This window comes from Schistocerca serialis, chromosome 4 (genome assembly GCF_023864345.2).
Source record: "Schistocerca serialis cubense isolate TAMUIC-IGC-003099 chromosome 4, iqSchSeri2.2, whole genome shotgun sequence".
Taxonomy (NCBI): domain Eukaryota; kingdom Metazoa; phylum Arthropoda; class Insecta; order Orthoptera; family Acrididae; genus Schistocerca; species Schistocerca serialis.
In genome coordinates, this window is record NC_064641.1 from 100,960,312 (window position 1) to 100,985,552 (window position 25,241).

Consider the following 25,241-nt stretch of genomic DNA (forward strand, 5'->3'; position numbering starts at 1 on the left):
TTGATTTTTGATTGAGATTTTTACTTTGTAAGTCGTAACTGGTACCTGAATTTTGGTTGCTGCCCCCTTGAATGATCAGCTTCTGCACCAGTTGGTGATGTGTTACATTTGGAGGAAGTTATTGTTCTTTAAGGTTTAAAATACGACTCTGTTAGTTACTTGGCCACATTGCGGATAGCTTTGAGCCCAAGTTTTCGTAGCTTTCCATACCTAAGGGACCACTGTTGTTAAGTAAATAAGATCAAACAGCAATCTGCTTTTCGCGAGAAAAGGAGATTGCTTGGCACACAAACTTCCTTCAAACTACACGACCTGCTACATCAAAATTGGTCAGTGGAGTTCAGCACCATATTATTTATTGTACAAGAACGTAATCCAATTACTGTAATTAAGAAATTATGAGAGATTGTTACTTACTGAATGAAAACTATAGAGAATGCATTTCTTTTCCTGTATTTTAGTGAACTTTGTACACTTACAATTCTGTCGATTAATAGACGACGACGACGACGACGACGACGACAATGAAGTTCACCTCCTTTTCCAAAAACAAGATATTTCTATTCTTCACTTCCAAAAAATTTGTGCAGGTAAATGTTTGACAACTCTTACACATGAAACTTCCTGGCAGATTAAAACTGTGTGCCGGACCGAGACTCGAACTCGGGACCTTTGCATTTAGCGGGCAAGTGCTCTACCATCTGAGCTACCCAAGCACGACTCACGCCCCGTCCTCACAGCTTTACTTCTGCCAGTACCTCGTCTCACACCGCTGCTCTCGGTCGTTAAATGAATTCCGTCGACCACTGCGTTGTCCGTGGTTAGAGGTAATGCCTGAAATCTGGTATTCTCTGCACACTCTTGACGCTGTGGACTCCGGAATACTGAGTTCCTAAACTATTTTCGAAATGGAATGTCCCATGCGTCTAGCTCCATTTCCACTCCGCATTCAGTCTGTTAATTTCCGTCGCACGGCCATAATCACGCCGGAAACCTTCCCACACGAATCTCCTAAATACAAACGACAGCTCTGCCAATGCATTGCCCTTTTATATGTTGTTGTTGTTGTCGTCTTCAGTCCTGAGATTGGTTTGATGCAGCTCTCCATGCTACTCTATCCTGTGCAAGCTTCATCATCTCCCAGTACCTACCGCAACCTACATCCTTCTGAATCTGCTTAGTGTATTCATCTCTTGGTCTCCCTCTACGATTTTTACCCTCCACGCTGCCCTCCAATGCTAAATTTGTGATCCCTTGATGCCTCAGAACATGTCCTACCAACCGGTCCCTTCTTCTCAAGTTGTGGCACAAACTCCTCTCCTCCCCAATTCTATTCAATACCTCCTCATTAGTTATGTGATCTACCCATCTAATCTTCAGCATTCTTCTGCAGCACCACATTTCGAAAGCTTCTATTCTCTTCTTATATCTTATGTACGCGATACTTCCGCCATCTGCATATGCTCATATCGCTACCCCATGACATTTGTCTCCTCAATGTATAGTTTGTCTCCCTTTCCTCTGACTGCCCCCTGTATGTTCGCCTCCTTACCATTCTAGTGCCCTACCTTCTTCTCCTTTCTTTCCTTCTCCTTCTTACTCGTCCTTTTTTATTCGCCCGTACGACAGGTCTGCCTGACCCCGCCCCCTGGAAACGCCCTCAGGATAAGCGTCCATGCTGCCATATCCTGCTAACGTGACGGAGTACGCGGTCATCACAAAGTGTCTCGACAGTGTAGAGACTCCTCCCACATCGCTCCCACTTACTTGTCCACATTACTCGCGGAATAAGCAAGTACGATTCCCAAAGGGCAAGAGTGCCTCGTGAGGGGCGCTGCGTGGGAACGCGGAGGGCACACAAAAGGCCGCCTGCAGGAGTAGGCGTTTCCTCATTAAGCCGCACCGCCGCGCCGGTTCGACCGAGTCTCGCCGGCTCTGAGGTACTTAGGAAAGGGCGCCGCTTATTGGACGCGGCGACCACCGCCGTGCGCCGCCAAAATCCGTGGCTCCGGCTGCGGGCCAATGCGCCGCTATTAGAGCAAATCTCCCGCGAAACGCGAATACCGTCCGCTGAATAGCTCACAAACGGTTCACCTCTTACTTGAAGAACACACATCAAAAGGTCATTCTCCATAGTTTTGAGAATGGCGGTGATGAGGGGTCCGATTGGGGCACGGTTAAATGTGGGGTGTCCCAGGGATCAGTGCTCGGGCCACATCTGTTCCTTATTTACATAAATGATATGGATTCTAGTATTACAGGTTCAAAATGGTTCAAATGGCTCTGATCACTATGGGACGTAACTTCTGAGGTCATCAGTCCCCTAGAACTTAGAACTACTTAAACCTAACTAACCTAATGACATCACACACACCCATGCCCGAGGCAGGATTCGAACCTCCGACCGTAGCCGTCGCGCGGGTCCAGACTGTAGCGCGTAGAACCGCTCGGCCACCCAGGGCGGCAGTATTACAGGTGGTTCTAAAATATTTCTGTTTGCTAATGACACCAATTTGGTAGTAACGGATGTTGTATGCAACATTGGCACATTTCAAATAGTGCAGCTCAAGACATAATTTCATGGCTTGTAGAAAATACACTAACGCTAAATCACAGTGAGACTCAGTTTTTACAATTTCTAACACACAAGAGCGGAACGGAATGGACAGTGTCTTGAAAGGAGGTTTAAGATGAACATCAACAACAGCAAAACGAGGATAATGGAATGTAGTCGAATTAAGTCGGGTGATGCTGAGGGAATTAGATTAGGAAATGAGACACTTAAAGTATTAAGGAGTTTTGCTATTTCGGGAGCAAAATAACTGATGATGGTCGAAGTAGAGAGGATATAAAATGTAGACTGGCAATGGGAAGGAAAGCGTTTCTGCAGAAGAGAAATTTGTTAACATCGAGTATAGATTTAAGTGTTAGGAAGTCGTTTCTGAAAGTATTTGTACGGAGTTTAGCCATGTATGGAAGTGAAACATGGACGATAAATAGTTTGGACAAGAAGAGAATAGAAGCTTTCGAAATTTGGTGCTACAGAAGAATGTGAAGATTAGATGGGCAGATCACATAACTAATGAGGAGGTATTGCATAGAATTGGGAAGAAGAGAAATTTGTGGCACAACTTGACTAGAAGAAGGGATCGGTTGGTAGGATATGTTCTGAGGCATCAAGGGATCACCAATTTATTACTGGAGGGCATCGTGGAGGGTAAAAATCGTAGAGGGAGACAAAGAGACGAATACACTAAGCAGATTCAGAAGAATGTAGGCTGCAGTAGGTACTGGGAGATGAAGAAGCTTGCACAGGATAGGGTAGCATGGAGAGCTGCATCAAACCAGTCTCAGGACTGAAGACCACAACAACAACAACAACAACACACAATTGAACAAAATGGGTCTGAGCACTATGGGACTCAACATCTAAGGTCATTAGTCCCCTAGAACTTAGAACTAGTTAAACCTAATTAACCTAAGAACATCACACACATCCATGCCCGAGTCAGAATTCGAACCTGCGACCGTAGCGGCCCCGCGGTTCCAGACTGCAGCGCCTAGAAACGCACGGTCACTTCGGCCGGCACAATTGAACAAAACCTGACGTTCTAATTACACGAATTGGCAGATGATTAGTGAGACTGAACAGTTCAAATTTCTAGGCATTCAGATAGACAGCAAACTGTCGTGGAAAGCCCATGTTCGGGATTTCGTCCAAAGACTTAACGCTGCAATTTTTACTGTTAGAACAGTATCTGAAGTCAGTGATAGTTCGACAAATTCGACACGACAAGTAGTCTACTTTCCTCATTTTCATTCATTTATGACTTATGGTATTACATTTTGGGGTAAATCTCCCCTTTCCCAATGCGTATTTCTGGCTCAGAAACGACGGTTCGGGCAATAGGTGGTGTATACGGTATTTCACAGTATTTCAGTGACTGTGTTATTCTGAAATACGATGTAAAGTCCTTCGGACATGCATGCATGTCCAAAGGAACGTTGCACAGTAATTCGGAATAACACAGGCACTGCAATATCGTACTTACGCGCCTACACCGGGCAAGCGACTTTCAAGTAAACGTCTCACCAGTACGGGAATGTACATAATATATGTACGAGTACAGGTTGTGGACGCATGGCTGACGACATGTGGAAATTTGGGTCTGGCCGTGAATCGCGCACGGATAGCCAAATGGTAAGGCGGACGCTCGCGATAAGTGGGAAATCCCGGTCCAAGTCCCGGTCCGGCAAAAAATTTTCATTGTCGTCATTGAGTGCTACAGCTGGATGGTTGTTCATATTCGCAATTGGGAATACATTTAATGTATGGGTCGTTAAGTTCGCGGAACTTATGCCGACTGCTACGCATTAGCCTGGGAATTGTGACACTGCTCTCCCCCCCCCCCCCCCTCACACTCTCTCTCTAATGTAGTTTCTTGTTAACAATATCAGCTTATTCCAAAGAATAAGCAGCTGTCACTCAGTTAATACTAGCCAGAAATCCAATCTGCTGTGATGATAATGATGATGATGTTTGGTTTGTGGGGCGCTCAACTGCGCGGTTATCAGCGCCCGTACAAATTCCAAACCTTTACTCAGTCCAAACTCGTCACTTACAGGAATGATGATGAAATGATGAGGACAACACAAACACCCAGTCATCTCGAGACAGGCGAAAATCATTGCCCCCGCAGGGAATCGAACCCGGGACCCCGTGCTCGGGAAGCGAGAACGTGACCGCGAGACCACGAGCTGCGGACTCCAATCTGCTGTTGGATCGCACCTGCTTCCCTCTTTTGCAGAAAGGCGTGCAGTATTCCGCTGCTTCCACAAGTAAGCTACCACAAGAATTCAAAAATCTTAGCATTAATCCACGCACTTTCAAATCTAAAATAAAGAGTTTCCTCATGGGTCACTCCTTTTGTACTGTCCACGAGTTCCTTGAAAAATTAACCTAATTGCTGTTACACTGTTGATTGCATTTACATAAACTTATGGCTCGTCGCCTTTTTAGGATTCACAAACATTTTATTTAATTTATTATTACTGCTCTGTTGTAATTTCATGTACTCACATGTTCCATGAACATGGAGGTTTGCTCCTCCATTTGGTCCTACGGAAACAGACGTGTAAATTAATAACAATAATAAAAGATAGCGTTGGAAGCTGAAGAAGTGAATTAAAATTTGTGCTGCGGCCGAGACTCGAACCCGGGTCTTCTCGCTTACTAGGCTAATTTTTTTTTAATTCCACAAAAACAGTAACAAAAATAGCTACAATGAAATGACATAAATAAGGTGACAGATAATTGCAATCATAAATTACAGCATTCAAAGAATGAGTCTTTAGCAGTAGTACAATTTAGCACCTTCACTGTCACCTTCAACTGGTGGCAGTTCAGCATGCACATTTTCTTCTTCTGCAGCCTGAGGTTCCTCACCATCATTTCACAGACCCATATTAATCATTCAGTAAATCCTTGATGTGTGTTCCTTCCAGGGAAATTACGTGGACAGAAGAGAAGTCCCGAACAGCGACATAAGCTGACCATTACACCACCGCAACATTATGGTCAACATAGCTGCATGAACTACCCAAGTCAAATACCCTCCCCAACACAAACTCCAATTCACATCTCTCCTTATATTGTCACTATCACCAGGGCTCTCCGATATTGGAATAGCACCCCAGCATTGGACGTAATGGGGAAGTGCTGTACTACATGTGATCGTATAGATCTTAAATCAATAAAAGACTACGCCCTAAGTACGGAAGATTTACTGTAGACACCATTCTGTGCTCTAGAACGAGATATCTTCTGGACAGAAAATATCGTTACCGCGAAGCACAACTGGCTCAATATTCACACTGAGAAATGAGTGCTATCCACAATGTTGCATCCTGCCTATTCGTTGAATATGTGCGGCTAGGAAGCCTGCCTTCTCGGACCGCTAGACAACATTCAAACAAATGGTATTAATGAAATTTATTACGAAATGAACAATGACAATACTTTGACAATAACACAGAAGTGTCACAAGCAAAGGGCGACATGCATATAAGAAATCTCTTCAGTACATACAACTCCTAAGCCGCTCGTCTTGAGGTGCCTAATCTTGATGCTGCTGTCTAAGTGGGCCTGGACCAGTCGGCGCGGCGCTTATGTTCTCTTCGTACAGAGGTCACTGCGGTCGCGTTGTCGTCCTGGAGAGGGGTCGGTCAGTGTGCAATTGGCTGACGTTTTCTCCACAACCCTCTCTGCTCTCTCGTTTCCGACTGGCTTGCCGGCGCTTCACTTTACGCCGTATCAGACAGGTGTTCTCAAGTTGAGTCCATATCTCCAGGTTTCCAGAAGGCTTTTGACGCTGTTCCTCACAAGCGGCTTCGAATCAAATTGCGCACCTGTCGAGTATCGTCTCAACTGTGCGGCCGGATTTACGAGTTCTTGTCAGAGAAATCACAGGTCGCAGTAATTGACAGAAATTCACGGATGTTGACTGCTACGTTATAATCGCTGTTCCAAATAATCACATACATTTTCTGTGGAATTAGGATCGGGTGGATTAAGGATCAGCTGATGTGCGATAGGGTTTGTGAGTGTTCGTGTACACGCAGCCCTACGAAGACGACTATTACCATTCTAGAATGCCTCTTATGTAAGATGGCGCTATACGCCACGTTGTTACACGTGTGAAAGATCTCTTGCGCACATCGTCTGGTGAGGTTCGCGTGCTGAGCCGCACGGCCGTCACGCTTCGCCTCCAAGGTCCGCAAACGTCAGTCCGTGTGACTACTGGTTGTGAGGTTATCTGAAGTCTTAAGTCTACCGCGATCGTCCGGCCCCAATAGGGATGCTAAAAGACAACAACCGATGGTAGTTTCTCACCATACCTACTTATATGTTGTACAGTGCTGTACAAAAAAATGGTTCAAATGGCTCTGAGCACTATGGGACTTAACAGCTGAGGTCATCAGTCCCCTAAAACTTAGAACTACTTAAACCTAACTAACCTAAAGACATCACACACACCCATGCCCGAGGCAGGATTCGAACCTGCGACCGTAGCGGTCGCGCAGTTCCAGACTGTAGCGCCTAGAACCGCTAGGCCACCCAGGCCGGCCGCTGTACAAAACGTTGCCACTCGACTACATGTACTGTTGATGAATGGCGGCCAACATGTTGACCAATCGTTATTACACTACTGGCCATTAAAATTGCTACACCAAGAAGAAATGCAGATGATAAATGGGTATTCATTGGACAAATATATTATACTAGAACGAAATTTGGGTGCATAGATCCTGAGAAATCAGTACCCAGAACAACCACCTCTGGCCGTAATAACGGCCTTGATACGCCTGGGCATTGAGTCAAACAGAGCTTGGATGGCGTGTACAGGTACAGCTGCCCATGCAGCTTCAACACGATACCACAGTTCATCAAGAGTAGTGACTGGCGTATTGTGACGAGCCAGTTGCTCGGCCACCATTGACCAGAAGTTTTCAATTGGTGAGAGATCTGGAGAATGTGCTGGCCAGAGCAGCAGCGAACATTTTCTGTATCCAGAAACGCCCGTACAGGACCTGCAACATTCGGTCGTGCATTATCCTGCTGAAATGTAGGGTTTCTCAGGGATCGAATGAAGGGTAGAGCCACGGGTCGTAACACATTTGATATGTAACGTCCACTGTTCAAAGTGCCGTCAATGCGAACAAAAGGTGACAGAGACGTGTAACCAACGGCACCCCATACCATCACGTCGGGTGATACGCCAGTATGGCGATGACGAATACACGCTACCAATGTGCGTTCACCGCGATGTCGCCAAACACGGATGCGACTATCATGATGCTGTAAACAGAACCTGGATTCATTCAGAAAAATGACGTTTTGCCATTCGTGCACCCAGGTTCGTCGTCGAGTACACCGTCGCAGGCGCTCCTGTCTGTGATGCAGCGTCAGAGGTAACCGCAGCCATGGTCTCCGAGCTGATTGACCCTGCTGCTGCAAACGTCGTCGAACTGTTCGTGCAGATGGTTGCTGTCTTGCAAACGTCCCCATCTGTTGACTCAGGGATCTAGATGGATCGTGCAGCCACTGCACGATCTTTTACAGCCATGAGGATAAGAAGCCTGTCATCTCGACTGCTAGTGATACGAGGCCGTTGGGATCCAGCACGGCGTTCCGCATTACCCTCCTGAACCCACCGATTCCATATTCTGCTAACAGTCATTGGATCTTCACCAACGCAAGCAGCAATGTCACGATACTATAAACCGCAATCGCGATAGGCTACAATCCGACCTTTATCAAAGTCGGAAACGTGACGGAACGCATTTCTCCTCCTTACACGAGGTATCACAACAACGTTTCACCAGGCAACGCCGGTCAACTGCTGTTTGTGTATGAGAAATTGGTTCGAAACTTTCCTCATGTCAGCACGTTACAGGTGTCGCCACCGGCGCCAACCTTGTGTGAATTCTCTGAAAAGCTAATCATTTGCATCTCACAGCATCTTCTTCCTGTCGGTTAAATTTCGCGTCTGTAGCACGTCGTCTTCGTGGTGTAGCAATTTTAATGGACAGTAGTGTAGAAAATCGTCTTGGATAAAAATCAACTCTTATATTAGTTATTGCTTTTGTATTATATGAAGCGCCATCTGTTGGTCATTTTGTGCACTTTTTTGGTTTCAATAAAACACCATGACATTTCAAGCACGTGTGTCAACTTTTATCTCTCTACCTGCAATATTCCCTGCACGATTGACTTTTCAATTGTTAACGGACTTATGGGTCACTCTGTACTTTTCTCGGATCCTCTACACGTGAAACATCAGCATAATCACGGTTTAGCAGTGTAACTCAGGCCGGCACCGACTGCAAATCTGCCGCCGCTTCCCCTGTTCCCGCCACCCACGTGTGCTCCGCTCACAGGAAGTCCGCCCCCGCGCCCTAAGTTAATACGGTTCCTCCAAGCGTGAAGTCACACGGTCCCCGCGCACCTGTGTTCCCAAGACATCCTCCAGAACTCTGCTCCGTCCCTGGTCGCTCTGGACTACGGAGAAACGCAGTTTCCCAAACACTTACTTCAATACCTGCACATGCAAGCCTACACATATGTAAAACAAGTACCGTTAACTGAATTTTCCGTCGGTGCTCGGTAGAACATGGCAAGATTGTTAAAGAGAGCACATTTCCATAATGTTCCCAAAAATGGTTCAAATGGCTCTGAGCACAATGGGACTCAACTGCTGTGGTCATAAGTCCCCTAGAACTTAGAACTACTTAAACCTAACTAACCTAAGGACAGCACACAACACCCAGCCATCACGAGGCAGAGAAAATCCCTGACCCCGCCGGGAATCGAACCCGGGAACCCGGGCGTGGGAAGCGAGAACGCTACCGCACGACCACGAGATGCGGGCTCATAATGTTCCCCAAAATTATATTTATTTGCTCACGGACCGGCGTTCGGCTCGGTAGGCCACTTCCGTTATGGTCCAACGTCTGGGGCAATATTTTGTGATCAACACAGTCAAATGCCTTAGTTAAATCAAAAAATACGCCAAGCGTTCGAAACTTTTTGTTCAGCCCATCCAGTACCTCACACAGAAAAGAGAATATACCATTTTAAGTTGTTAAACGACTTCTACAGCCGAACTGTACATCTGATAGCAAATCGTATGATCCTTACATACACAGCCTTTTCGATAACTTTTGCAAACATCGATGGAATAGAAATAGGTCTAAAATTGCCTACATTATCCCTTTCTCCCTTTTTATAAAGCGGCTTTACTACTGAGTACTTTAATCGCTCAGGAAACTGACCATTCCTAAAGGAAAAATTACAAATACGGCTAAATACAGGGCTAACATGTGCAGCGCAGTACTTTAATATTCTGCTACACATTCCATCATAACCATGAGAGTCCTTAGTCTTCAGTGATTTAATTATTGACTCTATCTCTCTCTTGTCTGTATCACAGAGGAGTATTTCAGACATCAATCTCGGAAAGGTATTTGCCAAGAAAGTTATATGATTTCCTGTAGGAACTAAATTTTTATTTAATTCACCAGCAATGCTCAGAAAATGATTGTTAAATACTGTACATATATCTGATTTATCAGTAACAGAAATATTTTTACTGCGAACTGACTTAATATCGTCGACCTTGTGCTGCTGACCACACACTTCCTTCACAACTGACCATATGGTTTTAAATTTATCCTGTGGTTCAAATGGTTCAAATGGCTCTGAGCACTATGGGACTTAACTTCCGTGGTCATCAGTCCCCTAGAACTTAGAACTACTTAAACCTAACTAACCTAAGGACATCACACACATCCATGCCCGAGGCAGGATTCGAACCTGCGACCGTAGCAGTCCCGCGGTTCCGGACTGCGCGCCTAGAACCACTAGACCACCGCGGCCGGCTTTATCCTGTGAATTGGCTATTCTATTTGCATACCACGCACTCTTTGCCTTCCTAACAACATTTTGAAGCACCTTACAATACTGTTTGTAATGGGCTACTGTAGCTTGATTGTGACTACTTCTAACATTTTGATATAATTCCCGCTTTGTTCTACATGATATCCTTATCCCACTAGTCAGCCACCCGGGCTGCCCATTGCAGCTAGTACCCCGTCTGGAGTGTTCTAATGGAAACCAACTCTCAAAAAGCATTAGAAATGTGTTAATGAAAGTATTGTATTTGTCATCTATGTTATCGGCACTATAAACATCCTGCCACTCTTCTTCCTTGACAAGTTTTTAAAACTCTCTATTGCTGTTGGAGTAACTTTCCTACATAGTTTGTAATTAAATATGGCATTGGTTTGAGTACAAAAGCCTTTTAGTGTTAAAATTTGTGCATAATGGTCTGAAAGGCCATTCACGCTTTTACTAACAGAATGCCCATCTAGTAATGAAAAATGAATAAAAATATTGTCTATGACTGTGCTACTGTTCCCCTGCACCCTAGTTGGAAAAAACACAGTTTGCGTCAGATCATATGAATTTAGGAGATCTACCAACATCCTTTTTCTTTTTTTTCTTTTCTGTTTTGAGCCCTTGTTTACCAGACTTTTTTGCTTCGCATGATCGTTCCCGTCAGTCCCCTGAATATTGATCATTCCTCCTCGGACACCTTGTATAAATAAAACGTAAGTTCTTAACCTATCCTAATTACGGTTGGCTATCGCCCTTGAATGAAACCGTTGTTTTTCACTCTAGACTTGTAGAGAAGATCCAGCACACAGTTTTAAACTACCAGGAAATTTATTTTCGACGTATAAGGCGCGTGCAGTTTCATCTGCGAGCTTTCATTTTCGATTCCGTGGCTGCCCGGGAACCAGTTCAGGTGGACAGTGGGCGGTTTCTTTTAAAAGGCCACGGTCGATTAAGTGCACCGTCCTTGTTCAGCTGGCTTTGCGCTCAGCTTGCGGCGACGAAATTATCAAGGGAACGTTATGCTGTTACACACATCTTCGTACAGAAACTAAAGTAATTATACCTCACCCTGTAACGTTTGGACGCCATCCGGAAGTCTGTTCTAGTAGTTGCCGCCAATACTTTTATATGGAAATTTCCAGTCGCTATTCATGGTGCTAGCCATGCCGGGGCACACGAATAAATGACAAGAGGCAAAGGCTTTTTCCAACGGCGAAAAACTTAACATTCTCAGCTGTGAGGACGGTGCGACACTAGACGCTTATTAAAAACAGGCACCACTGCTAATATCAAATTCACTCAGTTCCAGACGACAATCCAAAAGGTCCTTGGTTTTACGTCAGTCGACCCTGTGATCTTCTGTCAGTTACAATAGCTTATGCCAGCTTCGGCTACGATATCGAGCGAGATGGCGCAGCGGTTAGCACACTGGACTCCCATCGGGTTGTACGACGGTTCGAATTCCCGTGCGGCCATCCCAGATTTACGTTTTTTGTGGGTTCCCTAAGTCGTTCCAAGCAAATGCCAGGATGGTTCCTTTGAAAAGGGCACAGCCGATTTCCTCCCCTCTCCTTTCGTAACCCAAGCTTGTGCTCCGTCTCTAACGACTGCGCTGTCGACAAGACGTTTAACTCACATCTTCCTTCCTTCCCTTTCCAGCAAAGACTTGTATTGTATACGTGAAAATTCCTAAGTTGCAGCTTGGTTCAGAGTTCATGTAAAACTGTAAGACCCCTCAATAACTGCATCGGTAAATCAGAGCAAAGGAGGAGGAAAGAGAGGGGCTACCTCTTCCAAGAGGACCAAGCCTAGTAAATCACTGCGACATTCAAGCCGACCTTCGAGGAATCATATACAACCGCTAGCTAGACGAAATGTCCGAACCGAAGGACTGGAACGTTGCAGAGGTCTCACCAACATACAAGAAAGTAAACAGAAGTAATCCGCTTATAGTCCCGTGTCACTGACACCAAACTTCAGCAGGATTTTTGGACATACACTGAAGAGCCAAAGAAACTGGTACACTTGCCTAATATCGTGAAGGGCCCCCGCGAGCGTGCAGAAGTGCCGCAACACGACATGGCATGGACTCGACTAATGTCTGAAGAGTGCTGGGCGGAACTGACGCCATGAATCCTGCAGGACTGTCCACAAATCCGTAAGAGTACGAGGGGGTGCAGGGCATCCCAAACATGCTCAATAATATTCATGTCTGGGGAGTCTGGTGGCCATCGGAAATGTTTAAACTTAGAAGAGTGTTCCTGGAGCTACTCGGTAGCTATCCTGGACGTGTGGGGTGTTGCCATGTCCTGCTGGAATTGCCCAAGTCCGTCGGAATGCACAATGGACACGAATGTATGCAGGTGATCAGACAGGATGCTTACGTAGGTGTCACCTGTCAGAGTGGCATGTAGACGCATCAGGGGTCCCATATCACACCAACTGAACATGGCCCAGTCCGCAGCTCGTGGTCGTGCGGTAGCGTTCTCGCTTCCCGCGCCCGGGTTCGATTCCCGGCGGGGTCAGGGATTTTCTCTGCCTCGTGATGACTGGGTGTTGTGTGATGTTCTTAGGTAAGTTAGGTTTAAGTGTTCTAAGTTCTAGGGGACTGATGACCATAGATGTTAAGTCCCATAGTGCTAAGAGCCATTTTGAACATGGCCCACACCATTACAGAGCCTCCACCAGCTTGACCGCTCCCCTGCTGACATCCAAGGTCCATGCATTCATGAGGTTGTCTCTATCCCCGTACACGTCCATCCGCTCGATACAATTTCAGACGATACTCGTCCGACCAGGCAACATGCTTCCAGTCATCAACAGTCCAATACTACGCAGGATTAGCCGAGCCGTCTAAGGCGCTGCAGTCCTCGACTGAGCGCCTGGTCCCGGCGGAGGTTCGAGTCCTCCCTCGGGCATGGGTGAGTGTGTTTGTCCTTAGGATAATTTAGGTTAAGTAGTGTGTAAGCTTAGGGACTGATGACCTTAGCAGTTAAGTCCCATAAGATTTCACACACATTTGAACATTTAAACAGTCCAATGTCAGAGTTGACAGGCTCAGGCAAGGCGTAAAGCTTTGTGTCGTGCAGTTATCAAGAGTACAGGAATGGGCCTTCGGTTCCGTAAGCCCATGTCGATGATGGTTCGTTGACTGGTTCACACGCTGACACTTTTGATGGCCCAGCATTGAAATCTGCAGCAATTTGCGGAAGGGTTGCAATTCTGTCACGTTGAACGATTGTCTTCAGTCGTCGTTGGTCCCGTTCTTGCAGGATCTTTTGCCGGCCGCAGCGATGTCGGAGATGTGATGTTTTACCAGATTTCTTATATTCGTGGTACACTAGTGAAATGGCCGTACGGGAAAATCCCCATTCATCGCTGCCTCGAAATGCTGGGTCCCATCCCTCGTGCGTCGAGTATAAAACACCACGTTTAAACTCACTTAAATCTTGGTAACCTGCCATTTTTGCAGCAGTAACAGATCTAAAACCTGCGACAGACACTTGTTGTATTATATAGGCATTGCCGGCCGTAGCGCCGTATTCTGCCTGTTTACATGTCTATACCAGATTCTTTGGTGCTTCAGTGTATAATGTGTTCCACCATCATAAATACCTCGATGATAACGATCTACTGACACACAACCACCATGGATTCAGAAAATATCGTTCTTGTGAAAAACACGCCCGGGTTCCCGGGTTCGATTCCCGGCGGGGTCAGGGATTTTCTCTGCCTCGTGATGGCTGGGTGTTGTGTGATGTCCTTAGGTTCGTTAGGTTTAAGTAGTTCTAAGTTCTAGGGGACTGATGACCATAGATGTTAAGTCCCATAGTGCTCAGAGCCATTTGAACCATTTTTTTCTTGTGAAAAACAAGTAGCTCTTTATTCAGACGAAGTAATGAGTGCTATCGACATCTCATTTCATAATTTTACATTTCCATAAGGATTTTGACACCGTTCATCAGAAGCGGCGTTAATCAAATTGCGTACCTACGGATTATCGTCTCAGTTGTGCGACTGATGGATTCATCATTTCCAATTACAAATGTCAGAGTTCGTGGTAACTGACGGGAAGTCGTCTACTCGAACCGAAGCTATATCTGTGGTTCCCTAAGGCATTATTACAAGCCCCCTGCTGTTGTTTATTTGTATAAACGATTTAGGAGACAAATCTTGGCAGTCGTTTTAGATTGTTTCAGACGATGATGCTGATGCTTACCTTCTAGCAAGAAGACAAAACCGACTTGAAAAATGATTTAGACAAGATATCTACAAAGTGCAAAAAGTGCCAATTGACCCTAAACAATAAAAAGTGTAAGGTCTTCTTCATGAGTGTTAAAAAAAATCTCGTATGCACGGTGAATAACGCAGATCGTCGATTCAGCTAAATACCTAGGGGTTAAAATTACAAACAAATTAAATTGGAGCCATCACACAGGGAATGTTGTGGGGAAGGAGCACAAAAGACTGCCTTTTACTGGCAGAACACTAACGAGATGCAATTGGTCTGCTACTGAAACTGCCTACATTATGCTTGTCCGTCCTTTTCTGGAGTAATGCTGCGCGATATGGGATCCTTCCCAGATAGGAATGACGCAGGATATCGAAAAATTTGAAAAAAATTCAGCTCATTTTGTACTATTGCGAAGTACGAGAGAGAGAGTGTCACGGATGTGATATGCAAGTTGGGATGGTAATCATAACAACAACGGCGTTTTTCGTTGGGACAATATCTTTTCACGAAATTTCAATCACCAACTTTCTCCCGTGAATGCGAAACTTTTAGTTGGCACCAATCTACAGAGGGAAAAATAACCATCCTATTAAACTATAAGAAATCAGAGCTTGCACGGACAAATTTAAATTTTCATCTTCCCCACGTGCTATTCGAGAGTGGAACAGCCAAGAAATAGTCTGAAAGTGGCCCTACGAAGCCTCTGACAGGCATTTAAGTGTTAACTGCAGAGTAATCGTGTACAACTATAAGGGACAGTCAAATCAATACCGAACACCCGCCACAATGCGACCACGGAATGGTATCATTCAAAAGTAATCACCACACGCGTTAAGATACACTCCTGGAAATTGAAATAAGAACACCGTGAATTCATTGTCCCAGGAAGGGGAAACTTTATTGACACATTCCTGGGGTCAGATACATCACATGATCACATTGACAGAACCACAGGCACATAGACACAGGCAACAGAGCATGCACAATGTCGGCACTAGTACAGTGTATATCCACCTTTCGCAGCAATGCAGGCTGCTATTCTCCCATGGAGACGATCGTAGAGATGCTGGATGTAGTCCTGTGGAACGGCTTGCCATGCCATTTCCACCTGGCGCCTCAGTTGGACCAGCGTTCGTGCTGGACGTGCAGACCGCGTGAGACGACGCTTCATCCAGTCCCAAACATGCTCAATGGGGGACAGATCCGGAGATCTTGCTGGCCAGGGTAGTTGACTTACACCTTCTAGAGCACGTTGGGTGGCACGGGATACATGCGGACGTGCATTGTCCTGTTGGAACAGCAAGTTCCCTTGCCGGTCTAGGAATGGTAGAACGATGGGTTCGATGACGGTTTGGATGTACCGTGCACTATTCAGTGTCCCCTCGACGATCACCAGTGGTGTACGGCCAGTGTAGGAGATCGCTCCCCACACCATGATGCCGGGTGTTGGCCCTGTGTGCCTCGGTCGTATGCAGTCCTGATTGTGGCGCTCACCTGCACGGCGCCAAACACGCATACGACCATCATTGGCACCAAGGCAGAAGCGACTCTCATCGCTGAAGACGACACGTCTCCATTCGTCCCTCCATTCACGCCTGTCGCGACACCACTGGAGGCGGGCTGCACGATGTTGGGGCGTGAGCGGAAGACGGCCTAACGGTGTGCGGGACCGTAGCCCAGCTTCATGGAGACGGTTGCGAATGGTCCTCGCCGATACCCCAGGAGCAACAGTGTCCCTAATTTGCTGGGAAGTGGCGGTGCGGTCCCCTACGGCACTGCGTAGGATCCTACGGTCTTGGCGTGCATCCGTGCGTCGCTGCGGTCCGGTCCCAGGTCGACGGGCACGTGCACCTTCCGTCGACCACTGGCGACAACATCGATGTACTGTGGAGACCTCACGCCCCACGTGTTGAGCAATTCGGCGGTACGTCCACCCGGCCTCCCGCATGCCCACTATACGCCCTCGCTCAAAGTCCGTCAACTGCACATACGGTTCACGTCCACGCTGTCGCGGCATGCTACCAGTGTTAAAGACTGCGATGGAGCTCCGTATGCCACGGCAAACTAGCTGACACTGACGGCGGCGGTGCACAAATGCTGCGCAGCTAGCGCCATTCGACGGCCAACACCGCGGTTCCTGGTGTGTCCGCTGTGCCGTGCGTGTGATCATTGCTTGTACAGCCCTCTCGCAGTGTCAGGAGCAAGTATGGTGGGTCTGACACACCGGTGTCAATGTGTTCTTTTTTCCATTTCCAGGAGTGTATTTACCCCTTTGGGTGACGAGACAATCGATTCCTGTTTCGTACAACGCGGTCGTCTGCTGCATTAACTCTTGCACCTCCTCGTCCGGCTGAAACCGACGTCCACGCATGTCTTTCTCCAGGTTCCCAACGAAGTGCAAAGATCCGGTCTGTACGGAGGATGTTGCAGCGCTTCCCAGTCAAATCACTGAAGCGGGGCATTCGTTCGATTGGGAGTATGAGGGCAGATGCTTTCGTGCAACAGTATGATTCCGTCCGACAGCATTCCTGGGTATTTTGACATTATGGCGCGTCGCAGTTTCTGCAAAGTGTCTTCACAGCCGTGCTTACTCATTCTAGTTCCACGCTCGAGGAACTCGATGGGCATAGGACCCCTGCGGTCGAAGAAGGAAGTTATCGTGACCTTACCGGGACTGATGTGAACAGCTTTGGATTTCTTTGGCGGGGGAGATGTGGGACGTTTGCCTTTTGTCCTCGGACTGTTGGAATGTTTTCAGATGGAATCATACTGTTGCTAGATAAGACCCGCCCCTACGCTGCCAATCGGACGAGCGCTGCGCTTCAGTGATTTGGCTGTGAAACACTTAAACACCTTCAGTACAGCCTGCATCTTTCACCGTATGATCTTCACTTCTTTGGCGACCTGAAGAAAGACATGCTTGGACGTGGGTTTCAGCCGGTCGAGGAGGTGCAAGAGTGAGTGCGGTTGTAGAGCCGTAAGCGCCCGACCGCATTCTACGAAACATGAAGTCATCGTCTCATGTCCCAAAGGGATAAATGTCTTAACGCATGTGGTGATTACTTTGGAATGGAACCATTCCATGGTCCAGTTGTGGCAGGTGTTCGGTTTTCGTTTGACTAATAGATGTACACTGAAGCGCCAAAGACACTGGTATAGGCGTGCGTAATCAAAAACAGAGAGCAGTCCGGAACCGCGCGACTGCTACGGTCGCAGGTTCGAATCCTGCCTCGGGCATGGATGTGTGTGATGTCCTTAGGTTAGTTAGGTTTAAGTAGTTCTAAGTTCTAGGGGCCTGATGACCAAAGTAGTTAAGTCCCATCGTGCTCAGAGCCATTTGAACCATTTTTGAAAAACAGAGATATGTAAACAGAATACAGCGCAGCAGTCAGCAGCGGCTATATAAGACAACAAGTGTCTGGCGCTGTTGTTAGCTCAGTTACTGCTCCTAAAATAGCAGGTTATCAAGATTCAGGTGAGTCTGAACGTGGTGTTATGGTCGGTGTACGAGCGATGGAACACAGGGGTGACGACAGGAAGGACGTCTGGCCACCCCTTAAATTAACATGCCACATCCGATTACCCAGCAAACCCCGCAAATCGGGATAAATGCTTGGAAAGAGAGAAAACAAGAGTACATGTGACAAGAAATGGTCATGGATGACCAATTCATTTCTCATTCGAATCGAGTACGACCCCTTTAACAGAATATGACGTGTTGTGGCAAGCAACCCAAATTTTTGATAGGATGTGGCAACTTTTGGTCAACACCTCGCCACGAAGTCTATCCTGCGCAAGCCTCTCCATAACTATTTGTACCCAACATCCACTCGAACATGAGTACTGTATTCAAGCATTGGCCTCCCTCTGCAATTTAACCACTTCCGCCTCCCCCCACCCCTCCCACTTATCACCATTAGCAAATAAACAGTTCCTTGAAGAGCGCCGGCCGCGGTGGTTTAGCGGTTCTAGGCGCTCAGCCCGGAACCGCGCTACTGCTACGGTCACAGGTTCGAATCCTGCCTCGGGCATGGATGTGTGACATGTCCTTAGGTTAGTTAGGTTTAAGTAGTTCTAAGTTCTAGGGGACTGATGACCACAGATGTTAAGTCCCATAGTGCTCAGAGCCATTTGAACCATTTTTTGAACCTTGAAGAGCCTCAAAACGTGTCCTACCAACCGATCCAGTTGTGACATATAACTATTTTCTTCCCATTTCCATTTAGTGTTTCTTCGCAAGCTGTCTACTCATATGATCTTCAGAATCCTTCTCCAGGATCCCGTTTAAAAAAAAATCTATGCACTTCTGTCTGTACTAATAATCTATATAATGCTAGGCACCTCATAAATACTTACAGAGATGATTTTCTAACAGTTAAATTAAAGTTAGATGTTAACACATTTTTTTTTTCCAGAAAAGCTTTTCTTGCAATTATTAAGTATGCACTTGACACGTATCAACTTCTGCCATTTTCTTCAAAAATGGTTCTGAGCACTGTGGGACTCAACTTCTGAGGTCATCAGTCTCCTAGAACTTCGAACTACTTAAACCTAAGTAACCTAAGGACATCACACACATCAATTCCCGAGGCAGTATTCGAACCTGCGACCGTAGCGGTCTCGCGGTTCCAGACTGTAGCGCCTAGAAGCGCACGGCCACTCCGGTCGGCGCCATTTTCTTCCTCAAGTAGCAAAACTCGTCTGCCGCCTTCAGCGTCTCATTTCCTAATATAATTCCTTCAATGTCGCCTGATTTAATTGGACTACATTCCAATATCGTTCTTTTAATTTTGTTGACATTAATCGTATAACCTCTTTTCAAGACACTATCCATTCCATTCAATTGATTCAAATGGCTCTGAGCACTATGGGACTTGACATCTGAGGTCATCAGTCCCCTAGACTTAGAACTACTTAAACCTAAGGATATCACACACATCCATGCCCGAGGCAGAATTCGAACCTGCGACTGTAGCAGTCGCGCGGTTCCGGACTGAAGCACCTAGAACCACTCGGTCACATTCAATTGATCTTCCAAGTCTTTTTTCATCTCTGACTGAATTACAACGTTATCGGCAAACCTCAAAGCTTTTATTTCTACCGGCCGTTGTGGCCGAGCGGTTCTAGGCGCTTCAGTCCGGTCGCAGGTTCGAATGCTGTCTCGGCCATGGATCTGTGTGATGTCCTTAGGTTAGTTAGGTTTAAGTAGCTCTAAGTCTAGGGAACTGATGACCTCAGATGTTAAGTACCATAGTGCTTAGAGCCATTTGAACCATTTTTTATTTCCTCTCCTTGAACTTTAACTTCCTCTCCAGATTTCTCCTTGGCTTCCTCAATTTCTTATAGAATGCACATCTTCAATGAAATGGAGGAATAGGGCACAGGCCCGTCTCACTTCCTTCTCAACCACTGATTTCCCTTTTAACCCTGGTACCCTCAGAATTTCAAAGAGTGTATTCCAGCAAAACACTGTTACAGACTTTATCTAAATTTACAAGTGGTAAACGGTATCACATTCTTTCTTTAAGAGAAGGTAGTAGTTGGGCTAGCAGACAAAGTGTATCAGAAAGAGGTAACTCCGCTGCTATTGCCAGTTAACTTGTCTCGACAACAGGGCTCAACACGACGCAGGAATAAACATCACATCTACGAGTTTATTCAGCGTTGCCGTATCTGGACTACACCCAAGTAACCCCGCGTCTGCGGGGTCTCTTGGCGCCGACCAGACGGACTCGAGACCTACGGCAAGCGATCCGTCCGAAGTACAGCGGTCGGCCAAACAGCCTGTTGCGACACTCCTGCGTTCGCAGCTTGCTGCTGGCGTGCTCTACACACGCACGCCCTACTTCATAACGGGGCCTCTTATTTTAACTGCCTGCTGCCACGCTTCCGGCAACTCAGACTCCTTCCGGCGCACACAAAAATGTACCCGCCTCTCTTTAACAGTTGTGTACCGACACATTTAAATCGGAGTTGTCACGGCTCAAAAACTCAAGTTATAACTGTGAAACTCAACCCATTACTGGCCAAAACTCTATCGGATCATTTTTTGCAAACTTTTGTACATAAATACATTACATTGAGTGATTAATTGAATAAAAAGTTGTTTTGAAAATTTTCAGTTTATTAGAACAAAAACTACAGACCGCCCCATTTTTGGGACATTCGCCAAATGCGCTATCCAAATTCACAACCTTATCCTCCATGTATAATATTGTAAGAAACAACACAAACAATAAATAAAGAATGTTTTAATATTATTGAATGTCTATTCAGTATGAAATGAAGCAAAACACTTGTCGTGTACACCAACATTGCACCTATCACAAATTTTTGTTGTTTTTTTCTTGCAGTAAGCACATCTCTTCTGTGTTTTACTCTCGTCTGTGTTTTGCTTGGCACAATGAAATGATTTCCTGGATCTAGTCGTACATCTGTGCTTAGCCATCCTCCCATCAATTTGCTTCCTTGTGGTCCTCTGCGTTTTGGTACTGATCCTGTTTTCTTTGATAGGTAAAACATCACTATTCTCTGTCGGACATCCAAAAGTGAGAGCTTCTCTCTAAAGTTCCAGCTACATCTTGTACAACAGACTCATTGTTCAATACATTTTCGTCAATGTCTTCTTCATCTGTTATTACATCTGCATCGGGTGGAATAATCGCCAATTCTACGTCATCATCTTCATCGCCACTCTTTTGATGGTTCGCTAGTTCTGCTAGAATTTCTTCAAGTGTAAGTCCACGCGCCATGTTTTTATCCTGTTGGAATCTTAAAATTCGAATAGAACATGAAAAAAAGCAGATATAAAGAATGTAAAATGCAATTCTTCTCTGTATAATACGTGTATACAAGAATAGGGCACATCAACAATAAATGATAGTGTAACATGCCATTGTCCCATTGCTGGGACGCATAAAATATATCGATATTGCACTTACTTGAAAAAATCTGAAGTATACTTAATCTTACATGGACATCCCTATGTTCATAACAAACACGCCCAGACAACTAAATCACAGCTCACTGTCGTCCAGGAACTACCAGCAGACATACAGTGCTGCCAAGTGCGAGGACAAAAAATCGGCAAGTTTATAGTTTTCCTGACGTGAAGAACTTAGAAAAAAGTTATTTATTTTACATTTACAGGCGTTATAGCAGTTAGTTGAACCTACAGGTGCAACAATAAATGCTAAAAGCTCCATTGCTTACGTACAAGTAAGTAAAATATACGAGACCCAAAAAAGGGACAGTGGCCAGTAATGGGTTAAGGCAATCTTTTTTTTTTTTTATATATTTAAAACATATCTCCCGCAGTTATCTCTGATCAAGAAAACGCAAAAGTGCGCATGAAGGTATAAAAAAAATGTTCACGACATACATATTAAACGAAGTGTGTCTGTCCGAATCATCAATCCCACAACGTACATCTGCATACCAGTTGCGTTCAAAAAGTAACGGGCATTTTGTTATTTCACGTGTTGTATTACTCCGATTCGCGCGGTTGTTTTTTTCGTTTTTGTGTTGATAAACATGCCTGAAGAGTATCTGTACAGTGTTGGCCATACAGAACATTCAATCTGTTGTCAGCAGTCAAAAAGATTACGTGTGGTTTGGTAATATCGGCGATTATTCAGTCTAAATACAGGTTGTCCCAGGAGGTGTGGTCGATATTCAGGGATGTGACAGCAACGATCATTTGAAGCAAAAAACTGCAGTCAACATGAGCTCTAAAATGTGTACCTTAAGAGCTATGATGGCTTCTTTATTTCCGATACTGTGAAACAAATCTCTTCTACTGCAAGCTCTTTGCTTTCCATATTTTGAGAGATAGCAATATGGACCAAAACAAGAAAAAAAAAGTCCAATAAACTTGGGCTCTAATGTGCATACCTTATGAACTATGAGTAGTTGCTCATCTTCGATGCTGCGAAATACGTCTCTTCAACTGATCTAGTGCTCATACTCTCAACGTATGTATCTTAGAGCCCATGTTTATTAGACCTTTTTCCTTGTTCTGGTCCAGACTACATACTACCAAAATATGGAAAGCAAAGAGCTTGCATCAGAAAAGATTTGTTTCACAGTAGCGAAGATGCAGAAGTGCTCTTAACTCTTACGATATGCAGAGTACGGCCCATGTTTACTGGGTCTTTTTGCTTCGAATGACCACTCCCCCTCGGACGCCCTGTGTAAAAATGTGTCGTACAATTTGTATTCAAGTTTGCTACAAGAACTGAGTAAAGTGTAGTAAAGTTTTGTAAATGATAAATATGGCTTTAGTGACATTGCTATGTGCAAAACAAGGGGTTACTAGTGGTGTAAGTGTTTCCAAGAAGGGCGTGAAAATGCTGAGGATGACGAGCGTCCTGGACACTTCAGCATTATTACAAAGCGATGAAATCGTGAAAAACTGAATGAAATTATTAGGGGCGTTCAAAAAGAAACGAACCGGAGACATGATTACAGAAACCCCCTGTATGTTAGAAGTATTGACCCTGGCTGTTGACACACTTGTCCCACTGTGACACAAGGCGGTGAATGACTGTCTCATAAAATCCCGTGAATGGCTGTCTCATAAAATTCCCGGGACTGCTATGTTAACCAGTTCCCCACGTACAGCTGGGCGCCGTCGTCCGAGGTGAATCGGAAAGGTTATGCTGGCGTTCTTCTTTGACCAAGAAGTCCCCCTTCTGATTCACACCCTGCAGCACGGGACAACAATTGAATGCCCAGCGTTACTTGAAAATATTGGCCACCCTTCGCCAAGCGATAAAATCAAAACGACCAGGCAATCTCACCCGTGGGGTCATTCTGCTCCACGACAATGCAAAGCCTCGTACGGCCAATACAGTCACGGCACTCCTGCAGAAATTCAAATGGGAGGATCGGACACCCTAAATACAATCCGGACCTCTCTCCCAGTGATTACGTCATTTTTGGTCCCCTTAAACAGGCTCTGAGGAGCAAAGGATTCACTTCGGACAACGACACCCAGCTGTACGTGCGGAACTGGTTAACATCACAGCCCTGGGAATTTTATGAGACAGCCATTCACCGCCTTGTATCACAGTGGGATAAGTGTCTCAACAGCCAGGGTCAATACTTCTAACATACAAGTACTGGTTTCTGTAATTATGCCTCTGGCTCGATTCTTTTTGAACGCCCCTTATATTATGAAGGATCGCCGAATCACAGTCAAGAGTGGTCGCTGATGGTGGAGGCATATCAGGTGGCTCAGGCTATGAAATTTTTTCGGATGTTTAGGAACGACAAGCGAGACAGCAAACAACTGTGTTGAACTTGGAACAAAAACAGCTGCGGATGCAAATTGCTCAGGAGTCGCTAGGTGTAGTCAACAACTTTGCGCAACTACTGAAACGTGTCATAACAGGTGATGAAACGGGGGTTTACGGATATGATGTCGGAACTATGGCTAAACGTCCCAGCGGAGTCATTCTTGCTCGCTAAGACCGAAAATCTCGACAAGTGCGGTCGAACGTGAAGCTTACGCTCACTGTGGCCTTCGATTTTAACGGCATTGTGAACAATTAGTTCTTGTCACAAGGTTGAACGAACAATAAAGAGCACTACTTACGATTTCAACGCCAACGTCTGAAGAAACCCGAAAAATACCTCCCAGATTTGTGGCAAAATAATTCACGGACTGTACTCCGCCACAAGCAGCTGTTTAGGGTTCGCTGCTTGTTCGTGAATTTTTGGACAAAAAACAATACTCTAATGACGCCTCAACCCGCATATTCGCCAGCCATTGTCCCATGTGACTCTTTTCTGTTTCCAGAAATGAAGAAAACCTTAAAGAGCTGTGTTTTACGAGCGTAGGTGAGATTAAAACGCATCACTGAGGAAGTTAAAATTTTTCACGAACATCGAGTTCCAGAAGTATTTCGGGGGTTGGTGTATAATTTCTATTGGCGACAGTTTTTTAGGGAATAACATCGATGAAAAGAATATATAAACCCTTTCAAAAATTAAAAATAAATAAACAAACAGTTGGCGCTGTTTTTGAACACATTTCGTGTATCACAAATATAAAAAATTTTTGTCTCGCTCGCAAAGAATGCGGCCGTGACTGGAACGTCTACCCGGACTGTTACAATTTTAAACCGTTGCCCGGAACGTTGGAATTATGGTGCTGTCTTTTGCAATTTGGAGCCGGCCGGTGTGGCCGTGCGGTTCTAGGCGCTGCAGTCTGGAACCGCATGACCGCTACGGTCGCAGGTTCGAATCCTGCCTCGGGCATGGATGTGTGTGATGTCCTTAGGTTAGTTAGGTTTAAGTAGTTCTAAGTTCTAGGGGACTGATGACCTCAGATGTTAAGTCCCATAGTGCTCAGAGCCATTTGAACCATTTTGCAATTTGGAAGATATAAATGTTTGAAATCTGTTCCTTCTTTTTGAACAGCCCCTTATGTAGAAAAATAGTGTAAGAAATGCTCTTCCTTGTAAGAAACTTTTGTTTGAAAAAAAAATATTTTATGAAGTTTCTTTTTTCTAATGTGGTTCTTTCTTTCTGTACATGCCTCGT

General features: G+C 45.4%; 1 protein-coding gene across 1 annotated transcript in view; it reads right to left on the reverse strand.

The window, feature by feature from the left end:
* LOC126474895 (TBC1 domain family member 14-like) overlaps window positions 1–25,241 on the reverse strand; it is a 332,809-nt gene that overhangs the window by 252,038 nt on the left and 55,530 nt on the right. The window lies entirely within an intron of this gene.